This window comes from Artibeus jamaicensis, unplaced genomic scaffold, assembly GCF_021234435.1.
Source record: "Artibeus jamaicensis isolate MK-2021 breed Jamaican fruit bat unplaced genomic scaffold, CSHL_Jam_final contig_3174, whole genome shotgun sequence".
NCBI classification, from domain to species: Eukaryota; Metazoa; Chordata; class Mammalia; order Chiroptera; family Phyllostomidae; genus Artibeus; species Artibeus jamaicensis.
In genome coordinates this window covers 2,024,180-2,040,371 of record NW_026521738.1, presented here as the reverse complement: position 1 = coordinate 2,040,371, position 16,192 = coordinate 2,024,180, and the positions used below count along the sequence as shown (strand labels likewise).

The 16,192-nt window shown below is 41.0% G+C and overlaps 1 protein-coding gene across 16 annotated transcripts in view; it reads left to right on the top strand.

The window, feature by feature from the left end:
* Window positions 1-16,192, top strand: part of AAK1 (AP2 associated kinase 1) — a 166,020-nt gene that overhangs the window by 60,855 nt on the left and 88,973 nt on the right. The gene's annotated exons all lie outside the window — the stretch shown is intronic.

Genomic DNA, 16,192 nt, shown 5'->3' with positions numbered 1-16,192 from the left:
ATATTTCAGATTATTCCAAGAAGTAAAACTTTTGCATCAAAGACCTTATGGCCTTTTTATACATATTTCCTCATTGCTTTCCATGCACAAACCAGCTGACATTCCTACCAGACATGTGACTGCCTAACTTGGACTGCTTGCTGATACAGCTCAGGGAATATTCAGCTCTCATTCCTTTTCCTCTCTTCAACTTTACTTGAGCTACAGCCTTACTAATAGTACTGGATACTTTGGTGGAATTGTCCTTCCTTTACTTCTAGGTAGGGCAGAATCTTTGGGTCTTCAAATCTACTTCCACCCTTGTTTGGCATAAATCTCCTGGAACCCTATGACGTCTTGGTTTCTCTTGGTGCCTTGTCTTGGCTCCTGAGTTAGAGTGAGCCCTTTCCTGGTTAAGCTTCAGATACGTTTCCCTGGGCTTCTGTCTGTTCTGCGCTGACCCTGTAGCCTGTTTCTACAATCCTTTGTTGAGCCCCCCAAGACTCCAGTTACTGCAAGAGCCACCTTTTTTCCTAAACCATAATTTTCTGTTATGTTTTGGTTGGTTCTCATTTATTATCAAGCTAGTTGATGATCTTATACTCATTTGGAGTCTCAGGCATGAACGCTTGGTCTCTGCTTCAGTGAAGCTTGGTTTCTTTATGTTTGCTTGGTGCCTGAGTCAAGTCTGACCTCGTCTATGCCTAAGAGACCCTGGGAGTAGGCCATCCTTGGAGCTTTTACTACATCACTGCAGTTCCCACGGAAAGCTAGAAACTGACTCTGTAATTCTGTTTCTTTACCTGTTTCCCAGCCCCTACTTTTTTTGGAGTCAGTCACTGAGTTTCTGTTCTGCCCCCGAGGAATATCTTGACCTCTCAGGTCTTCCGTGGAGCAGAGTCAGAGTGGAAGGACAACATGGACACTGGTCCCTGGGCAGATTGCTCCTCTGTGTGCACCACAATTCCACATAGGGCTGGGACTAGCATGAGACACTCGCCTGAAGTACAGAATTTGGTGGTCACCATAAATAATATTTAAATGCAATATTTAAAAATAAAAATGAGTGTAAGAAACCATGGTGAACAAAATATCAGAATTTAGAATACAGGATCACTTTTCACAGTGCAGTGCCCAGTCATATTGCAACCTGAGTCTAATGGAAAAATCGATACTACTGTCTTTGTCTTTTTGTGCCTATGGAAGTACCTCGCTGTGCTCGTGACCCTGGTTTTACACCAAAGGCAGAGGAAGTTTCCCCACGTGTAATTCAGTGCATTGGCTGCTAGTAGTATGCCCCTTGGCCTTTTGGAGACTCGCCGTCTTGACAGGCCTTTCCAGGATTGTCCATGGCTGAGCTCTTCTCTTTTCTTTTTTTTTTAAGATTTTTATTTAATTATTTTTAGGGGAAGGGGAAGGGAGGGAGAAAGAGAGAAACATTGATCGGTTGCCTTCAAACCTGCAACCCAGCATTTGCCCTGACTGGGAATCAAACTGACAACCTTTTGGTTTGTAGAACAATGCCCCAAAACTGAGCCACATTGGTCAGGCCTGAGTTCTTTTTTTACTTGATATGAAAGACTATTTACCCTGTCTGTTTCCTCACATTTGAGGCTGAAATCTCTTTCTTATTACTTTCTGATACTCCCAGGGGAAAACCATCTTCAGGACATCACCAGATGAGTGCCCTGAGTGCCGGGGATCTTGCCTTCCCCCCACCCCCTATCCTCATCTGTGAGCCTGAGAGAGGTTATAATGCAGACTTGGTCCCCCTGTTCAAGTTCCTTGTGACTGTCCTTTCCCAAATAGATTTTTTACTTCTTTCTTAGATCTTTGTATAGTAATACAGGTTCTATTGTAATGTAAATCTAGTCCTTAACTTAAAAATTCTCACTCTTCAAGTGTAATTTTAAATAACTCTGCTTTAACACTCTGTTCTGGATACTATCTGTTAAAAGATCCTGTAATGGATAAAATTTTTAGAACTTAGGTTGTAGAGCTTGTATATTTTATAAACGTATTAGTACAAAGTGTCTTAGGGTCATTGGGTGCAAAGAACAGAGATTTAATTGAAACTAGAGCAAGTAAAAAGGAATTCGTTGGATGAATATAGGGGAACCCTCTGGAACCCAACAGCAGGAAGTGAAACTGGGTTCTGTGATTACCGGAAAGTTACCACGTGGCTCTTCTGTCTGTCTGTCTCCCCTTGGAGCTTATGGTCACAGATTACAGCTTCTTCCAGTGTCTGCCCCATTCTCTTGCCTTTTTTATTTTTTGGAGAATTCTGTTTATTCGTGAGCATGCACGTGGCTGACAGTACCCACCAACCCAGTCTACGTGGTTGGTTGTACAGCACCATCTGACTATAGTTCCTGAAGTTGTCACTCGGATTCTCAATGGAGAATCTGTGCCAACTGCCCATTCCTGGGCCCAGTTAGCTGTGGCTAGGAGAAGGAGATCACTTGATAACATATCTAATCTTCATTTCAGCATGGGGTGAAGGATATGGAAAATTAGACCAATGTGTTTCTTAGTGTTTAAAAATAAAATTTTTGCCTTCGGAGAGAATACGAGGTCTGTCCAGAAAGTATACAGCCATGTACTGTGAAAAACAGAGACATTTATTGAAGAAGATAGAGGAAACATTGTACATAGGAAAAATGACACCTCAGTCCCCTTCAAAGTAGGCATGTTGGGACCTCACACAGTTCTCCCAATCTCTACCAGCTGCCCTATGGTATTTTTCTGAATCTCATCAATGGTCCGAAATCTCTTTCCTTTCATAGGTGATTTTAGTTTTGAGAAAGGCCAGAAGTCAATCTGGGCTGTAGGGGGACTGAGTCACCTGGATGATATGATGTTTTGCAAAAAAAACTGCATGAGATGTGATGCATGAGCAGACATGTTGTCATGATGAAGCTGCCAATCACCATTTGCTGTGGCCTTCTGAGTAATCTGAATAGTTTCTGCATTACACCGCAGAAACTCTTAATGCAACTTGATGCAGGTTTGTTGCTCTACTCACTCAATCATTTTGAACGCAATGGCCACACAGTACACACGTTCATTCAGTGGTGTCGACTGCCTGCAGTGACTGGTACAGTGAGGTCATTATTGTGCACTCAGGTTCAGTCCAGTCCACTCTCCTTGGCTGCCAGGTAACATCCATGTCACGCAGACCATTCTTATTATATTAATAATGGCTGGACTTTTCCCAGACAGACCTTGTGTTGTCCTAGTGAGAAAGAATAGTATTCAGACAAGTGAGATATAATCAGTGTAAGAAGGTAATGTGGAGGTGGCCATTCTGTTAGGTGAAAGTTCACATTGGAGTCTTGGTTTGCGCTACACTTGGACTTAACAGTTACAGGTTTACTAATTAAAGAGATAGCAGGCATTCCAGATAGAGAATACTAACAAAAAGCACCGAGGCGTTGGAGGATGCTGTCCTGGCACTCAGTTCAGTGTGGGCTCCAGGTTACGATGTGCCTTGTATGCCACATTAGGTTGGGACTTTATCTTGTAGGTGGTTGAGAGCTAGAGAATCTAACCAGGGAAACAGCATTATTAGATTTGCTATTATTTATGGAACATCTATTAACACCTACTATATACCAAATACTGTGCTAGCCCTGAGGATTCCAAGAGAAGTTAGAAGCTCTTCTTGCCATTTTATTTTTCTTGGTGACTCAGTTTTTAAGTGCCCCACCTAGAAAACAATGTAGAATGTTGTCCTAAGGTTTCACAGCATTCAAAGTCCTTAAACTGGTATTTAATAAAAACATTAAAGCATCATAAAGTGTGTATGGTATACTTTATGTAAAAATACTTTATAAAGCATCATATAGTATATCATAAAATATTATGCTAACATAATGAGTGTCATTTCTACCAGGGCAGAAAAGAGTGGCTCCCCCTTTGCCTTAAACTGTTAAATGGAGCGATTAGCTTTTCACAGATAACCTTAATACACTGTGATAAATGTAATAATATAGGAACTGGCTAAATGTGTACCATAATATGAAAGGTTGGGGTTGATTGTCAGGGAAAGAGAAGATGTCACAGAAGAGGCACAGTTGTAGCAATCTTAAACTCCTTTTATCAAGCAGAAGACTGGGCAGGAGATTGCAGTCAGAGGGAACAGCCTACATAACCCTCCTGAATATAAAGCAGCAAAAAAGGTTCAAGTTCTGAAAGTGTGGTGGTAGAGGAAGAGAGAGCATTAGGAGATGAGTTGGACCAGGACAGGTTAGTATTCAGATTATAAAGGGTCTGGAAGTGGGGTACATTGTTGGTGGGAGTATAAAATGATATGACCACTTTGGAGAAAGGTCTGGCAATTTCTTTTTTAAAAAATATTTTATTTATTTATTTTTAGAGAGAGGAGAGGGGAAGGAGAAAGTGGGAGAAAAACATCAATGTGTGGTTGCCTCTCATGTGTCCCCTACTGGGGACCTGGCCCGCAACCCAGGCATGTGCCCTGACTGGGAATTGAACCAGCGACCCTTTGCTTCACAGGCCCGTGCTCAATCCACTGAGCTACATCAGCCAGGGCTTGGCAATTTCTTATAAAATTAAATATACAGCTCTGGCTGGTGTGGCTCAATGGATTGAGAGCTGGCCTGTGAACCGAAGGGTCGCTGGTTTGATTCCCAGTCAGGGCACAAGCCTGAGTTGTGGGCCAGGTCCTCAGTAGGGGGGCATGCAAGAGTCAACCTCACATTGATGTGTCTCTCCCTCTCTTTCTCCCTTCCTTCTCTTCTCTAAAATAAATAAGTAAAATCTTTAAAAAATTAAATATATAGCTACCCAGTGGCCCAGCACTTATACTCTAGCATATACAGTATTTACTCAAGAGAAAACCACGTGATACAAAAATACTTGTACAAGAATGCATATAGAACCCTGGCTGGTGTAGCTCAGTGGATTGGGCACAGGCCTGTGAACCAAACAACCACGGTTCAATTCCCAGTCAGGGCACATGCCTGGATTGCAGGCCAGTTCCCAGCAGGGGATACACGAGAGACAACCATACATTGATATTTCTCTCCCTCTCTCCTTCTCTTCCCCTCTAAAGATAAATAAAATTCTTTAAAAAAAGAATGCATGTAGAACTTTCTTCGTAATAGCTCCAAGTTTGAAATAACCCAAATGTCTATCTGTAAGAGAAAGGATAAACAGGTTTATTTTAATAGTGAAATACTAGTCAGCAATAAAAGTAACAAAGTATCCTATACACACAACAATGTAAACTATTATGGTGAGTAAAAGATCCTTACACAAAAAATGGATGTACTGTATGTGAAGTTCTAAAACTGGAAAAACTAGTAAAAGATGAGAAAAGTCAAAACAGTGGATGCCTCTGGGGGATATGAGAGATGGATTGTCTGGAAAGCAATTTTTGTCTGGAGGGAATTTCATGTGTGATGGAATGGCTTTATATCTTGATGAGTGTATGCATTTATCAAAATTTATCTGTGATGAGCATACAATACAATATACAGTTGATGTATTATAGAATTGTATATCTGAAACATATAATTTTATTAACTGGTGTCACCCCAATAAATTCAATTTAAAAACATACCCAGTAATACACTCAATTTGTACATTTACTATAAATAGATTTTATTTCTACCCTACCCCCCCAAAAAGCATGAAATCTGAACACTAAAGCTAGTGTGGGCTGAAGTGTTTAAAGTGCGCTGAGGTCTGTAACTTACTTGGAAATGCATTAAAAGTAAGATGAGTTGATGTTTACGTAGATGGATGATAAATATGTGACAAAACAAGTATGACAAATGTTAATAACTATAAACTCTAAGTGGTAGATATATGGAAATTTGCAATGTGATCTTTTTAGTGTTACTGTGTGTTTGGAATTTTTCATAACAGTGGGGAAAAATAGAAAGGTTCTTACGCATTGTTGTGTTAAGGAGTTTGGTCTTTATCCTGGCTTTGGGGAACTAATGAATGCTTTTAAGAGGAGTTATTAGATAAGAATTTGAGAAGAGAAAGGATCTAAAGTGAGGAAAGGTAGGCCTCCATTTTAGTTCTTCTAAGAAAAGAGGCAAGTATGTAGGAGCATCAGGGAGTGGAGGGGGATGGATTCTGGAGAGGCTTAGGGGATAGAATTGTTAAGACTCCGTGATGGCGGGAGTTGGGATGTGGGAGAGACTGTGAATTGGTACACAAGCACTGGGTAAGGGACCATGACCTAGGGGTTAGTGGATGAAGGTGAGGGTAGTACACTCGGATATCCTGAATCTCGGAGGAAAGGCTCTTGCATGAAGTTAAATTGGAATGCCCAGGAATTAACGGCTGGGAGCTGAGAAAATGACACACTACATTTCAGGATGAGAATTCATCTCCTCTGACAACAGGAGGGTTAAAGCAGATTAGGATGACCTGTTTAAAGCAGTTGGGTTTGGAAACCAGATCTAACAAAAGCTGGATAAGATGTTACATACTTTAAATGTCAGTGCATATCTCAGTAGGACAGAAGACCAGCTTCTAGCCTGCCTGCTAAATTCAAATCACCACACTAGTAAATGCTCTTTTTGGAACAGGGTACTCTTTTTGAACACAGCTAGTTAACCTGATCTTAATACAATGGAGGTAAGTACAAAAAACGAAGTAAGCTTTGAAGCATGAAGTTAAGGTGAAATGCTCTGGAATTAAAAATTGAGAGCCGAGAGAATGCCAAGCCAGGCTTTGTCTTCATTAAGACCTTAGGAGGATGTGGACCAATAACACACACACCAAGTCTCAGTGGAAATTATTAGAGCCAGAGCTTGGGTGTCTGTAGTGGGGGTCTGGTGAATCTGGGCAAGGATGCTTCGCCCTCTGGCTGACCTCAGCTGCTCTCTTTGTGTGCAAACCTCTTATTAGAAGATTGCTGGCACCAGTGGCTTAGAGGGCTGAGACAGTTCATGCCCAAGAAACTCTTCCCTCCTTCAGGTGAGGGATTGATACAGCGTTGAGCATGGCAGCATTTGATTTCTTTTCCATCTCAACTGAAGAGTGTTTTTATTTCCAGCTCAAGTGTTATTTTAAAAGAAGGGATTGCACAGAGAACAAGTGTCACTTGTGACCGCACAGAGATTTCTATAAAGCTGTCCCTAAAGCTGCGCCCTGCACATGTTGTCCCAGGATAGGGTCCAGTGGCCTCCAGTCGCATGCTGGCTGCTCTGAGCTGCGCTGGAGTTTTCTCTGGAGGGTGGACGAAGGGGTCTTCTTGCAAAATGTGTCCCTTATGTCCCATACTAGAATCTTAGAGAAGGCTGGGGCTGTATAGTGCTTTTTGTTGTTTTTTTTTGGGGGGGTGTATTTTTTACAGTATTAGACAAACAGAATGTGGAACAAACTCTTGATTACTTTTAATGTAGTAGGCAGTCTGCTGGATGACAGAGGCTACGGTGAGTCAGTCATTGTCCTTGGCCTTGTGCGATCTACAGGGTTCAGGGCGATAAGGCATCAAACCAAGAATTACACACCTAAATATTTAATATACTCCAGATATGCCCTGAAGGAAAAGCATAGGGTGCTGTATATAACAAGACACATAACCTAATCAGAAAGTTACTAAATGTTACTTCTATGGAAGTAACATTGCCTAAAATCTGAAGGAGCAGGAGATGGTCAGGCCCAGAGTGAGGTGAATAGGGCAAAGGGTGAAGCATGCACAGAAGTCCTTAAAGTGGAGTACAGCGACCTTAAGGAAGGAAGCAGGTGACTGTGACAGGAACAGAGAGTACAGTGAAAGGCTGTTGTGTTTGAATGACGTGGAAAGAGAGAGATCACACACTGTCATGTAGGTCCTTGCTTGCCATCATCCCATTTGGCATTTTATTCTGAGAGGGGCAAGCCCCCACTGAGGAGTTTCAAACAGGTGAATGATATTCAGTTTCTGTTTTTAGAAGATCACCTTGGTATAGAGAATAGAAAATGGCGTAGTCTGATGGTTAGCTGCTTAGTGGATTTCAGTGAACAAAGAATATCATCCTACTGATGTCTCTGACCATTTCTGTCTACACTTGCCAGATAGGTAATCCCACGGTAACAATATAGGAGAGGTGGGCCAAGTAGCTCTGGGAAATGCCCTCTTTCAGTGGGTCTTGGCTGTTGACAGGCCAGGCCCAATATGCAGTGGTTCTACGGGCAGTAATTCACAAGCCTCTGTTGTATGTGTGAGCCAACTAGATTCTTAGAACTCTAACCTTTTGTTCCAGGGAGCCAGGTGACTTCCCTGGAGATACCTTTTTTTTTTTTTTGGCTACTCTTTCCAAACCCCTTGACCTGGAGATGCTCCCCAATTGTTGCAGTCCTGGTGAGGAAGAACCAGTTGCCAGCCACCCCGTGTTCAAGCTGGGCTGTGGCCTTGATTGGGTTCCATTGATGTTTCTGTACCACTGCCAGGGATTGCCAGTCTCTGACTCGTGCCTGCGGCTCCTGATAGGGAGAGAGGAAGTCGAATTCCTCAAGTCCTCCCCCATAATGGTGTTCTTTCTGCTGGGGAAAGCACTGCTTTGACATGCTCCCCAGAAGGAGGTGGCAAATGGTGATTTTTAGTTTGAGGCAAGTAAGGAGAGATGAATGTTAAAAAAACAAACCCCAAGTTCCCACTGTGACAAATGCTTCAGCTCGACCTTTTCTCCTGTGAAATCTTTGCTTTGCTCTTTGCCATCTGTTCTGAATTTCTGAAAATTTTTGTTCCTTCTGAAACTTTTGGCAAAGTGTCTTCAATATGAATGTATGGTAGGAGAGTGTTTGAAAGCCTGGTGATCGTCACTCTCTATGGAAGTGCACCCAAGTCCTCAGTGCACCCAAGTCCTCAGTGCAGAGAGGACTCTCTTCCACCTGCTCGGTCAGAGAGGTAGAACTTTGGTCAGCCTCCCTTGCCTTTTACCGTGTCTGTTCTCTCACCTTCCCTGGTAGTGGTGAGGTTTCTGCTTGGTGCACTGCTGAAGGGAGGGAATGGCAGCAGGAGGGAGTGGACCAAGGTGAAGGCCAGGAATTGGGTTTTTCTCTATGCCTCAGCTTCCCAGTAAAGTGGAGATTGTAATACATGCCCTGCTTACTTCACAAGGTTCCCCATAAAGATTGAGGCAAGGCTGTTGTCTAGTACAGTCTTAACCTAGAATAGCTTTTCCTTGACTTCTGTAGGATATAAAGGGACTTTTTAAAAGTTTGTTGCCTGGGCTTAAAAACCAGGAGATTTTACCTAAAAATCCAGTTTCTCCTGGAAATCAAAACACTGGACAACCCTCAGCCCACATTCCACTATGGCCACAATTGACTGAAGTTGAGAAACGGCTCCTTGTGAACTGGGCGTGCACTTTCTGGTTTGCGCAGTAGCTACAGCTCTGCAACAGTGAGTCTGTGTCATCAGACTGCCTGCGTGCGTTTTGTTATACAATACCTGGACTGTTTTCCTCTTTTAGATGACCTGTCTGGCCCCTGTAGGCATATGGGTTTGTGCCACTGATCTCAAGAAGATATTCCAGATTTAGAACTTTATGTTAAGTCAGGGATGTACAAGTACAAAGGATTTGGGGGGGGGAACCGAGTTAAGAAGGGAACACCTGTATTCATCACATATCTTCTATGTGCTAAGTGTTTTGCTTGTCATATAATCCTTCACCAAGCTATGAGATAGATCTCAGTGGCTCTTTAATGTGAGAGGACAGGGTCTCAGAGAGATTGTGACTTGTCTGAGCCAAGATTTGGACCTATCCTGTTGGACTCTACAAGAATGCTGTGTGATCTCAGTGTAAAATGAGTGCAGTGCCTTCCCTTTCCAGAAACTGCCCGTACACGTTCATATCTTCATATCTGCAGGAGGCATGTACATAAGGGCTGTTCTCATGACCAGCAGTATAGTCCTTTTTTTAAAAAACATTTTTCTATAAAGCTACAGAATATTCTTGGTATACTTTTTAATTCTCCTTTAAAGCAGAGTTGACACCCCCTTTTTTCCTAGCATCTTTTTCAGAATTAATATCAAACAGATAAAAGGAAAGCTGTGTGTAGAGCCCTAACTTTAAGTGCAGTCACTTTTTCATCATGGATCCATACCCCCTGTAATGCTAGGGCTCTCGGGAACTGAGTTTTAACACCACTGATTTAGTTAACACTACTAATTCAACTTCTGCACTTGAGGAAATGAAGGCCAAATGGATCCAGTAACTTGTCCACTGTTGCCCTTTCTTTTACATCTTCTAGACAAATTCCACTTTAACTGGGTTCTCCATCTGATTCTTTAGAAAAGCCTCAGAATGCTATTTTATTTTATGCTCATTTCTCCTTAGGTAATTCAAAGAGAAACTGCATTAAGTAAACAGCATTCATTGGGTTAAACCTTATTCTAAAAGAGAAATGAAGTTTATAGGGTAGAAAAGTGGAAGACAGGAACAGAATATGGATCTGGGGAAGGTTTCCTCACTTTAGTGCCTCAAATCTAGGCCTGATTTTAAAATATTCACCAAAACTTCTTTGGCAGCAAATTCAGAAATCCTGCCTCAGCACCGTGATGGGCTTCTTTATCTCATGGTCTAATCACTGTCATTGTTTGCCCAGCTGTTTCCCATCTCTGTGCATATCACTACTCAGATCATCAATTTGGTGTGTTTTCTCCCCTTCCTGCTCATCTTACTTCCCTCATCCCTCACTTTTCCTTGCTAAGTGGACGTCTTGATTCATTTGGAACTGCCTCCGAGGTCTGGTACCATTTTGCATGATTCAGTATTTGAAATCAAGCCAGGAGAGGTACTACTTACACTTACTTCTTCAAAAGCTCCATTGCTGCCCTGGCTCACTAGGTTGGAGCATTGTCCCATGCACCAAAAAGGTTGAAGGTTTGATTTCCAGTCAAGGTACGTACCTAGGTTGTAGTTGTGATCGTGGTTTGAGGTGCATACAGGAGGCAACCAATCAGTGTTTCTCTCTTACATTGATGTTTCTCTTTCTCTCTCCTTGTCTCCTCCTGACCCTTCCTTCCTCTCTCTCCCTCCCTCCCAAATCAACAAACATATCCTTGGGTAAGGAAAGAAAGGGAGGATGGAACGGAGGGAGGGAGGCAGAAAAGGAGGGAGAGAAGGAGAAAGCCCCATTGCTGATATTGAATATCATGCTCAGGCTACTGAGGAGGTTTTGTTTTAAAAGTTTCGGTCATGATAATGATGTTGATGACCATGATCTTTTGTTGTCAGAGTTGAAAGAGACTTTAGAGATGACGTAATCCCCTCTCTGTGTATTACAAGTTCTCACTTGCCATCTCTCAGGAGAGAAGGAGGCACTTCTGTCATCTGTGCATTAGAGGTAGAAGTCCAAGATATCTCAGTAATTTAGTTGGTGACTCGATGATCCTAATGATCCTATGCTTGTTAAAACCTTTTAGCACAAAAGTGGTGGGAGCAGCTAATCCTAGGAGTTCAAATGATGAAGGCTCTATAAGGAAATGCAAATTAAAGTCACAAAGAACTATCACTTTTTATTTTAGAATGGCTAAAATAGAAAGATTGACAATACCAAGTGTTGATGAGGATGAGGAACAACCCAAAGTCTTACATGTGGCAGTTGGGTGTATGAAATGGCGAACTGGTAAGCAGTTTCTTATAAAGCTGAACACATACTTACCATATGACCCAGCCATTCCATTCCTAAGTATTTACCCAAGAGAAATAAATACCTATGTCCACAAAAAGGACTCTGATATGGACATTTTATTTATAATATAACCAAAAGCTAGAAATAATTTAGATGTCCTTCAGGTGAATGGATAAATTAACTGCAGAAAATCTACGTAATGGAATACTAATCTGCAGTTTAAAAAACTAAAATACACGTGTAACAATGAATTTTAGAAATGTTATGCTGAATGAAAGAGGCTGGACACAGGAGTATATACTGTATGGTTCCATTTATTCTAGAGCAAGCGAAATGAATCTATAGGACAGAAAGCAGGCCAGAAGTTATATGAGATGGTGTGAGAAGGATGGGTAGATGCCTACAAAGAGGACTAAGGAACTGATCGCAGTGATGGATTGATTATGGTGATGGTTGCAAGAGTGTATACAGTTGTGGAAATGCATCAAACTGCACACCCAAAAGGGTGCATTGTATTATATGTGAAGTTGATTTTAAAAGATGAGGTACCGCTGACTAAGTTCTGTATGTTCTTATGAAAGGAGCTTAATCTCTCTACAACTCTTTCCTATTGGGAAAATGGGGACAATAGGTAGCTCACCTACCCCATTTAGTTATTGTGGAAATATAAATAAAATAGTTTGTTAAAATGCCTTTGAGGAACTATAAAGTCATATACAGATGCTGGTTGAGGGTTGGGGGGAATATTCCATAAACTCTTTTGGGAAGAATGGCAAGAACTATGATGACCAATATATGATAACTGTGATAACCACTGTATAACTAATATATAAGGTCCAGCACTAATAACACCCCTTTTTTAATTACAAAATCTTATATTACAAAATTACAAGCATGTAATTCTGCAACATAGCAATATCACACTTGGGCACACCATATGACATTTTAGGGAGAATGTTCAAATTAAAACTATAAATTATTATACCTATATTATTACTCTACCAACCACACTTAAATAGGTGTTACTTCTGCTAGACCCTGTATATATTCTGGATTTTATTTACAAGTCATCTTTTAACTGTGTAACATTGGCTATGTCACTTTCCCTTCTGGCTATCAGTGAAATTATGGGGTTAACCAGATTAGAGGTAGAAAACTGTAGGCTCAGAGACTCTCTAAAGCCCCCCAGGTGTGTTTTCTTCAGCCCCTACAGTGTCATCCTGTCCAGCATTAATTTAAACTGTGACTTGTTGCCAGTGTTTAAATCTGAAGATTCCACATGAGTTTTGGGTGTCCAGTTTATATTTAGAAGTGATTAGATCTGATAAAACTGGATCCATATTCCTGCATGATAACAAGTACTTGGAATTGTATAGTAGCTGTTTCTGTGGGCCATACACTTTAGTTTTCCACAGTCTCCACCACTCTCTGTGGCCTTTTCTATTCTCTGTTGTAACATTAAAAGGAAAGTTAATTCATTTTTGAGTGCCCTCGATATGTTAGGCACTAATCTAGAACATGACTATACAGAAGGGGGCCAAACAGGCAAAATCTCTGTCACAGTGAGTAGAAAGTACACATTCATGTCATCAGAAATTAGGAGAAAGTCAGACCAAGAGTGCTATCTGTTTTAGGGAAAGTGAGAGAAAACATATTTCTCTGTGGAAGTTAAAAAAAAAAATTCTACGTATCTGATAGATAAAAGCATGTATGTGCCACAGTTATCTTGCCTGTTTTACTTGTTTACTTCACATAATGAGTCAGGTTCTTTTTCCCATTGTGACTCAGTAAATTCATGGATTATCCAAGAAATTCACTTAAGTAAAATCATGGAGATTATTTTTCTGTTTCAAAAAATGCCAGTAGATAAGAGACTAATGAATGTTAGTCTCACAGGCTCTAATGAATGTTAGCTTTTCTTACCTCTGTTCATACCATCCCCACCTCAGCTTTAATTTTTTCATTTAGTCAAGCTCTTGGGATGCAACCCAATCTGAAATGAGCATCTCTCCTGGCAGTCTTATACCTGCCTTTGTAATGGCTTGAACCCTGGTTAGCTGTGGCTGAGAACCTTATTACCCTGATCCATGTGGTGGACCTGTACCGAAGAAGTATCTTGAGAGGTGCTATCTCTGCTCTACCTTTTAGTAATTTACCTCCCTGTTTGGTCAACTACATAGTAATAATGGCTAACATTTTAATATTGACAGTCCTACCAGGCTTCAATTTTAATCTAACGATCAAGGAACTCTGATTTAAATGCTGCTCACCTGCAAATAAGCTCCTGTATGGGCATAGATACTTAATAACATGGTTCTGTCTATATTAGGTATAGCGGTGCATTGCTCTGCCTTTAGTTTTATGATGGTCATGGGCTTTGAGGAGCTGGACTGGCTCTTCTCAGCCAGTTGTGCATGCCTAGATCGAGGGGTAGGCATCTGACTCATTTCTTCAGTCCCGGCTGGAAAGGTCACCTTGCTACCTGGTAAAGAAAAGTACACTGCTCCCATCTGGTGGCAGTTATCTCAAACTGCTGCATCATCATCTGAAAGGACAGCTTTGTCCTTTAGTGGTGCCATCATGCATTGCGGAACTGTGGGAAATAACCACTCCCAACTTTCGCTCTCCCAGCTTTTGGTCTCCAGCACTGTTAGGGGTACTTCACAGTTTTCTTTAAGATAAATGAAGTAGGAAGAACATGTTTTTGTATAGAGAGTGACACCCTTCTGGGTTATGCCCATAGTTAGCCGTGGGACTCCTAAACCTTACTAGGTTCTTCTGCCCATAAAGCAAAAGTGCTTAGACTTAATGTTCTCTAGAAGTACAAAGTCTGTAGTTCTGCGATTTTTTCCAAAATTTAAAATATCTATGTTATGAAAACCACTTTAGTCACAAAACAGGTATGAATGTACATTGAAATTTTACAATTCTATCATTTTTCTCAGTTCTACTTGATTATAAAACATCATGAATTTAATAACTTTTTGGAGAAAAAGAAAGACAAATAGATCTTCATTAAATGTATGTATTAGCCCTGGCTGATGTAGCTCAGTGGATTGAGCGTGAGCCTGTGAACAAAAGGATTGCGGTTTGATTCTCAGTCAGGTCACATGCCTGGGTTGCAGGCCAGTTTCCAGCAGGGGATGCATGAGAGGCAACCGTACATTGATATTTCTCTCCCCCTCTCCTTCCCTTCACCTTTAAAGATAAATAAATAAAATCTTAAAAATTTAAAATGTACATATTTATTACAAGAATATGTCAGATATCCTAAAAATTCAAATGTAAAAACACGTGCATCCTAGAATTGAGGGGTGTTGCTGTTGTTTGGTGTGTGTGTGGTAAGACCTCCCTCTGTAAGTGCATGTGAGGGTTTAAAAAATTTTTTTAATAAATACTCAAAATTCTAGAATTACGGTTGACAACGGAGCAGTGTAAGTGTACTTTAAAGCAGGGCTTCCCAACCCCCGGCTGAGGCCCATGGCCTGTTAGGCACTGGGCCGCACAGCAGGAGGTGAGCAGCCAGTGAGCGAGCAAACAGCTCCCTGTGCCAAAAAGGCTGGGGACCACTGCTTTAAAGTAGTACAAGAAAATGGAAAATGTTACTGAGATAGAAAGATTAAAGAGATGACAGTCAAAATTAAAGATTTATCCAGGCGATCATTTCATCAGTTATATAAATGTCTAGTCATGGGGTTTACACCTGAAACTAATATAGTGTTATACATCAACTGTAATTGAAAAACAAAAAATATTTAGAAGTAAAATTTAAAAATAAAGATTACACGATCAATTTCAGTGCTTACCTGAATGCTGAAGACAGAAACATACAAATATGTGGTCTCCAGTAAGTCATTATCAAAGTACACATTGGACCATTTGATGAACCCATTAAAATTTTTTAACAGAATTATGTATGTGTTTTATGAAAACACATATCAGTGCTTTGTGATTAAAGCTCTCTTTAGTTTTAAAGAACGGAAACTTAGGCTGACTTGAAAAGAAATCAGTATTGTAAAGATGTAGCAGGAAATGCTGTGAACATCAGCAGGCAGGTGCTGAAGTGCTGGGCCTCAGGAACTGGACTGGCCGTGAGGACACCAGTCATATCTGAGGCCTGAGACCTCTATGACTACTGCTTATTGCTCTATATTAATTTTGCATGTGGCTGCAAGCTCCAATCCAATGCCATAACCTCAGCTCAAGTTCCCATACCAATGACTTCTCTCTGCATTCACCTTCATCCAATTAGTAATCTCCTCTGTGCAAAACATAACCCAGCACCTTTTTTTTTGTTTGCTACACAGGCTCAATGCACAGGATAATGCAAGCTAAATTATGAAGCTACACAAGCAAGCAATGGACTAGGTGTCCAGTATAAGTGCTGCTTATCTCAAAGCCTCCAACTTTGACAGCTTTGCAGCACCTTATCTAATTATAACCCCTATTAACAGTCTCACCAAACACCTAATACAGTGTTTGGGGAGTGAGGTCAAGGTAGGCATTCTAAGAATTTGTAGAACACTAAAAAATCTAAAGTATTAAAGAATGCCTCAGCTAGTAATTGTTGCCTTAAAGGGAAAAATAACACCGAGCCTCATAGGAC